Source organism: Drosophila suzukii, chromosome 3 (genome assembly GCF_043229965.1).
Source record: "Drosophila suzukii chromosome 3, CBGP_Dsuzu_IsoJpt1.0, whole genome shotgun sequence".
Lineage (NCBI taxonomy): Eukaryota > Metazoa > Arthropoda > Insecta > Diptera > Drosophilidae > Drosophila > Drosophila suzukii.
The window spans coordinates 44,668,361-44,678,356 of record NC_092082.1 but is presented as its reverse complement, the minus strand read 5'-3'; positions in this window follow the sequence as shown (position 1 = coordinate 44,678,356).

Sequence of the window (9,996 nt, the reverse complement as noted above, 5' to 3'; positions counted from 1 at the left end):
TACAGACATACAGACATACAGACATACAGACATACAGACATACAGACATACAGACATACAGACATACAGACATACAGACATACAGACATACAGACATACAGACATACAGACATACAGACATACAGACATACAGACATACAGACATACAGACATACAGACATACAGACATACAGACATACAGACATACAGACTTACAGACATACAGACATACAGAGATACAGACATACAGATATACAGACATACAGACATACAGACATACAGACATACAGACATACAGACATACAGACATACAGACATACAGACATACAGACATACAGACATACAGACATACAGACATACAGACATACAGACATACAGACATACAGACATACAGACATACAGACATACAGACATACAGACATACAGACATACAGACATACAGACATACAGACATACAGACATACAGACATACAGACATACAGACATACAGACATACAGACATACAGACATACAGACATACAGACATACAGACATACAGACATACAGACATACAGACATACAGACATACAGACATACAGACATACAGACATACAGACATACAGACATACAGACATACAGACATACAGACATACAGACATACAGACATACAGACATACAGACATACAGACATACAGACATACAGACATACAGACATACAGACATACAGACATACAGACATACAGACATACAGACATACAGACATACAGACATACAGACATACAGACATACAGACATACAGACATACAGACATACAGACATACAGACATACAGACATACAGACATACAGACATACAGACATACAGACATACAGACATACAGACATACAGACATACAGACATACAGACATACAGACATACAGACATACAGACATACAGACATACAGACATACAGACATACAGACATACAGACATACAGACATACAGACATACAGACATACAGACATACAGACATACAGACATACAGACATACAGACATACAGACATACAGACATACAGACATACAGACATACAGACATACAGACATACAGACAGACAGACAGACAGACATTCAGACAGACACACACAGACATTCAGACAGACAGACAGACAGACAGCAGGCAGACATTCAAACAGACACACACAGACATTCAGACAGACAGACAGACAGACAGCAGGCAGACAGACAGGCAGACAGACAGACAGACAGACAGACATTCAGACAGACAGACATTCAGACAGACAGACAGACATTCAGACAGACAGGCAGACAGACAGACAGACATACAGACATACAGACATACAGACATACAGACATACAGACATACAGACATACAGACATACAGACATACAGACATACAGACATACAGACATACAGACATACAGACATACAGACATACAGACATACAGACATACAGACATACAGACATACAGACATACAGACATACAGACATACAGACATACAGACATACAGACATACAGACATACAGACATACAGACATACAGACATACAGACATACAGACATACAGACATACAGACATACAGACATACAGACATACAGACATACAGACATACAGACATACAGACATACAGACATACAGACATACAGACATACAGACATACAGACATACAGACATACAGACATACAGACATACAGACATACAGACATACAGACATACAGACATACAGACATACAGACATACAGACATACAGACATACAGACATACAGACATACAGACATACAGACATACAGACAGACATTCAGACAGACAGACAGCAGGCAGACATTCAAACAGACACACACAGACATTCAGACAGACAGACAGACAGACAGCAGGCAGACAGACAGGCAGACAGACAGACAGACATTCAGACAGACAGACAGACAGACATTCAGACAGACAGACAGACATTCAGACAGACAGGCAGCCAGACAGACAGACATTCAGACAGACAGACAGACAGACATTCAGACAGACAGACAGACATTCAGACAGACAGACAGACAGACAATCAGACAGACAGACAGACAGACAGACATACAGACATACAGAAATACAGACATACAGACATACAGACATACAGACATACAGACATACAGACATACGGACATACAGACATACAGACATACAGACATACAGACATACAGACATACAGACATACAGACATACAGACATACAGACATACAGACATACAGACATACAGACATACAGACATACAGACATACAGACATACAGACATACAGACATACAGACATACAGACATACAGACATACAGACATACAGACATACAGACATACAGACATACAGACATACAGACATACAGACATACAGACATACAGACATACAGACATACAGACATACAGACATACAGACATACAGACATACAGACATACAGACATACAGACATACAGACATACAGACATACAGACATACAGACATACAGACATACAGACATACAGACATACAGACATACAGACATACAGACATACAGACATACAGACATACAGACATACAGACATACAGACATACAGACATACAGACATACAGACATACAGACATACAGACATACAGACATACAGACATACAGACATACAGACATACATACAGACATACAGACAATCAGACAAACAGTCATTCAGACAGACAGACATTCAGACAGACAGACATTCAGACAGACAGACAGACATTCAGACAGACAGACAGACAGACAGACATACAGACAGACAGTCAGACAGACAGACAGACATTCAGACGCGGTTTGTCGGCGTTAGAGTCGGCGTGGCATATTCGCGTAACAAACTTGCGCTGCGTATAAGGCTACAGAATCTAAATCTGAATTTTCTATCTTTGATAGTTTCCGAGATATCCACGGTCATATTTACGATTTTTTGAAGTTTGTGGGCGGTTTATGGGCGTTAGGGTGGGCGTGGCACTCTACTGAAACAAACTTGCGCTGCGTAAGAAGCTCAGGAATCTTCACGCCAAATCTCAATAGCCTAGCTCCCATAGTTTCCGAGATCTCAGCGTTCATCCGGACAGACAGACGGACAGACGGACATTGCTAGATCGACTCGGCTAGTGATCCTGATCAAGAATATATATACTTTATGGGGTCGGAAACGCTTCCTTCTGCCTCTTACATACTATCCGACGAATCTAGTATACCCTTTTACTCTACGAGTAACGGGTATAATAAAATTAAATGTTTCCCTAGAGCTTTCAGAACATTTTTAAGCTATGGAAAATTAAAATCCGTTCTAGATTAGCCAATATATGAGCTTTGATAGCTGAAATAAAATACAGTTTCTGTAAAACTTAGCAAAATTAAAATCAGTACCATAATAATAAAAAAACAAGGAAGAACGCTATAGTCGAGTACCTCGCCTATCAGATACCCGTTACTCAGATAACAAACTTTAAAATAAATATGCCTTCATGTATGTTTTTCGCCGCTCGAATTTGCTCCCGATTACTATGTTAAAATCGGTAGGAGGAGGCCGTTGCTTTGCAACGTACCGTACGGAAGGCATAACTATTAATGTTACCAAATAAATTAAAATATATATTACTTATTTTACGTTACTACAACCTACTCATACTTTTTTTTTGTTTTTCAGTTTTTTCAATAATTTGCTACATTAATACCTATTTAGTTTTTATAAAATAAAGTTAAATGTAATAAATATTTTTTAGGTTTTTTGTTTTTTTTTTAGTAAGAAAAGAAAAAAACATAAACAATTAAATAGTTAGCAATATGTTTTTTTTTAGGAATATTTATTTTACCATAATAGTTAATATTTGTGTTTTTTTTTTTAAGACATACAGACAGACAGCCAGCCAGACAGACAGACATTCAGACAGACATTCAGACAGACAGACAGACAGACATTCAGACAGACAGAAAGACAGACAGACAGTCAGACAGACAGACACACAGACAAACATTCAGACATTCAGACAGACAGACATTCGGACAGACATTCAGACAGACAGACAAACAGACATTCAGACAGACATTCAGACAGACACACACAGACATTCAGACAGACAGACAGACAGACATACAGACATACAGACATACAGACATACAGACATACAGACATACAGACATACAGACATACAGACATACAGACATACAGACATACAGACATACAGACATACAGACATACAGACATACAGACATACAGACATACAGACATACAGACATACAGACATACAGACATACAGACATACAGACATACAGACATACAGACATACAGACATACAGACATACAGACATACAGACATACAGACATACAGACATACAGACATACAGACATACAGACATACAGACATACAGACATACAGACATACAGACATACAGACATACATACATACAGACATACAGACATACAGACATACAGACATACAGACATACAGACATACAGACATACAGACATACAGACATACAGACATACAGACATACAGACATACAGACATACAGACATACAGACATACAGACATACAGACATACAGACATACAGACATACAGACATACAGACAGACAGACAGCCAGACATTCAGACAGACACACACAGACATTCGGACAGACATTCAGACAGACAGACATATAGATATACAGACATACAGATATACAGACATACAGACATACAGACATACAGACATACAGACATACAGACATACAGACATACAGACATACAGACATACAGACATACAGACATACAGACATACAGACATACAGACATACAGACATACAGACATACAGACATACAGACATACAGACATACAGACATACAGACATACAGACATACAGACATACAGACATACAGACATACAGACATACAGACATACAGACATACAGACATACAGACATACAGACATACAGACATACAGACATACAGACATACAGACATACAGACATACAGACATACAGACATACAGACATACAGACATACAGACATACAGACATACAGACATACAGACATACAGACATACAGACATACAGACATACAGACATACAGACATACAGACATACAGACATACAGACATACAGACATAGAGACATACAGACATACAGACATACAGACATACAGACATTCAGACAGACAGACAGACAGTCATTCAGACAGACAGACATTCAGACAGACATTCAGACAGACAGACATTCAGACAGACAGTCAGTCAGACAGACAGACAAACATTCAGACAGACAGACAGACATTCAGACAGACCGGCAGACATTCAGACAGACAGACATTTAGACAGACATTCAGACAGACAGACAGACAGACAGACATTCAGACAGACAGCAGGCAGACAGACAGGCAGACAGACAGACAGACATTCAGACAGACAGACAGACAGACATTCAGACAGACAGACAGACAGACAGACAGACAGACAGACAGACAGACAGACAGGCATTCAGACAGACAGACATTCAGACAGACAGACATTCAGACAGACAGTCAGTCAGACAGACAGACAGAAATTCAGACAGACAGACAGACAGACAGACAGACAGACATTCAGACAGACAGACATTCAGACAGACATTCAGACAGACAGACAGACATTCAGACAGACATTCAGACAGACAGACAGACATTCAGACAGACAGACAGACAGACATACAGACAGACAGACAGTCAGACAGACATACAGACATACAGACATACAGACATACAGACATACAGACATACAGACATACAGACATACAGACATACAGACTTACAGACATACAGACATACAGACATACAGACATACAGACATACAGACATACAGACATACAGACAAACAGACATACAGACATACAGACATACAGACATACAGACATACAGACATACAGACATACAGACATACAGACATACAGACATACAGACATACAGACATACAGACATACAGACATACAGACATATAGACATACAGACATACAGACATACAGACATACAGACATACAGACATACAGACATACAGACATACAGACATACAGACATACAGACATACAGACATACAGACATACAGACATACAGACATACAGACATACAGACATACAGACATACAGACATACAGACATACAGACATACAGACATACAGACATACAGACATACAGACATACAGACATACAGACAGACAGACAGACAGACAGCCAGACATTCAGACAGACACACACAGACATTCAGACAGACAGACAGACAGACAGCAGGCAGACAGACAGGCAGACAGACAGACAGACATTCAGACAGACAGACAGACAGACATTCAGACAGACAGACAGACATTCAGACAGACAGGCAGCCAGACAGACAGACATTCAGACAGACAGACAGACAGACATTCAGACAGACAGACAGACATTCAGACAGACAGACAGACAGACAATCAGACAGACAGACAGACAGACAGACATACAGACATACAGAAATACAGACATACAGACATACAGACATACAGACATACAGACATACAGACATACGGACATACAGACATACAGACATACAGACATACAGACATACAGACATACAGACATACAGACATACAGACATACAGACATACAGACATACAGACATACAGACATACAGACATACAGACATACAGACATACAGACAAACAGACATACAGACATACAGACATACAGACATACAGACATACAGACATACAGACATACAGACATACAGACATACAGACATACAGACATACAGACAGACAGACAGCCAGACATTCAGACAGACACACACAGACATTCAGATAGACAGACAGACAGACAGCAGGCAGACAGACAGGCAGACAGACAGACAGACATTCAGACAGACAGACAGACAGACAGCCAGACATTCAGACAGACACACACAGACATTCAGATAGACAGACAGACAGACAGCAGGCAGACAGACAGGCAGACAGACAGACAGACATTCAGACAGACAGACAGACAGACATTCAGACAGACAGACAGACATTCAGACAGACAGGCAGACAGACAGACAGACATTCAGACAGACAGACATTCAGACAGACAGACAGACATTCAGACAGACAGACAGACAGACAATCAGACAGACAGACAGGCAGACAGACATACAGACATACAGAAATACAGGCAGACAGACATACAGACATACAGAAATACAGACATACAGACATACAGACATACAGACATACGGACATACAGACATACAGACATACAGACATACAGACATACAGACATACAGACATACAGACATACAGACATACAGACATACAGACATACAGACATACAGACATACAGACATACAGACATACAGACATACAGACATACAGACATACAGACATACAGACATACAGACATACAGACATACAGACATACAGACATACAGACATACAGACATACAGACATACAGACATACAGACATACAGACATACAGACATACAGACATACAGACATACAGACATACAGACATACAGACATACAGACATACAGACATACAGACATACAGACATACAGACATACAGACATACAGACATACAGACATACAGACATACAGACATACAGACATGCAGACATACAGACATACAGACATACAGACATACAGACATACAGACATGCAGAAATACAGACATACAGACATACAGACATACAGACATACAGACATACAGACATACAGACATACAGACATACAGACATACAGACATACAGACATACAGACATACAGACATACAGACATACAGACATACAGACATACAGACATACAGAGATACAGACATACAGACAATCAGACAGACAGACAGACAGTCATTCAGACAGACAGACATTCAGACAGACATTCAGACAGACAGACATTCAGACAGACAGACAGACATTCAGACAGACCGGCAGACATTCAGACAGACATTTAGACAGACATTCAGACAGACAGACAGACAGACAGACATTCAGACAGACAGCAGGCAGACAGACAGGCAGACAGACAGACAGACAGACAGACAGACAGACATTCAGACAGACAGACAGACATTCAGACAGACAGACAGACAGACAATCAGACAGACAGACAGACAGACAGACAGACAGACAGACAGACAGACAGACAGACAGACAGACATACAGACATACATACATACAGACATACAGACATACAGACAGACAGACAGACAGACAGCCAGACAGACAGACACAGACATTCAGACAGACAGACATACAGACATACAGACATACAGACATACAGACATACAGACATACAGACATACAGACATACAGACATACAGACATACAGACATACAGACATACAGACATACAGACATACAGACATACAGACATACAGACATACAGACATACAGACATACAGACATACAGACATACAGACATACAGACATACAGACATACAGACATACAGACATACAGACATACAGACATACAGACATACAGACATACAGACATACAGACATACAGACATACAGACATACAGACATACAGACATACAGACATACAGACATACAGACATACAGACATACAGACATACAGACATACAGACATACAGACATACAGACATACAGACATACAGACATACAGACATACAGACATACAGACATACAGACATACAGACATACAGACATACAGACATACAGACATACAGACATACAGACATACAGACATACAGACATACAGACATACAGACATACAGACATACAGACATACAGACATACAGACATACAGACATACAGACATACAGACATACAGACATACAGACATACAGACATACAGACATACAGACATACAGACATACAGACATACAGACATACAGACATACAGACATACAGACATACAGACATACAGACATACAGACATACAGACATACAGACATACAGACATACAGACATACAGACATACAGACATACAGACATACAGACATACAGACATACAGACATACAGACATACAGACATACAGACATACAGACATACAGACATACAGACATACAGACATACAGACATACAGACATACAGACATACAGACATACAGACATACAGACATACAGACATACAGACAGACAGACAGACAGACATTCAGACAGACACACACAGACATTCAGACAGACAGACAGACAGACAGCAGGCAGACATTCAAACAGACACACACAGACATTCAGACAGACAGACAGACAGACAGCAGGCAGACAGACAGGCAGACAGACAGACAGACAGACAGACATTCAGACAGACAGACATTCAGACAGACAGACAGACATTCAGACAGACAGGCAGACAGACAGACAGACATACAGACATACAGACATACAGACATACAGACATACAGACATACAGACATACAGACATACAGACATACAGACATACAGACATACAGACATACAGACATACAGACATACAGACATACAGACATACAGACATACAGACATACAGACATACAGACATACAGACATACAGACATACAGACATACAGACATACAGACATACAGACATACAGACATACAGACATACAGACATACAGACATACAGACATACAGACATACAGACATACAGACATACAGACATACAGACATACAGACATACAGACATACAGACAGACAGACAGACAGACAGCCAGACATTCAGACAGACACACACAGACATTCAGACAGACAGACAGACAGACAGCAGGCAGACAGACAGGCAGACAGACAGACAGACATTCAGACAGACAGACAGACAGACATTCAGACAGACAGACAGACATTCAGACAGACAGGCAGCCAGACAGACAGACATTCAGACAGACAGACAGACAGACATTCAGACAGACAGACAGACATTCAGACAGACAGACAGACAGACAATCAGACAGACAGACAGACAGACAGACATACAGACATACAGAAATACAGACATACAGACATACAGACATACAGACATACAGACATACAGACATACGGACATACAGACATACAGACATACAGACATACAGACATACAGACATACAGACATACAGACATACAGACATACAGACATACAGACATACAGACATACAGA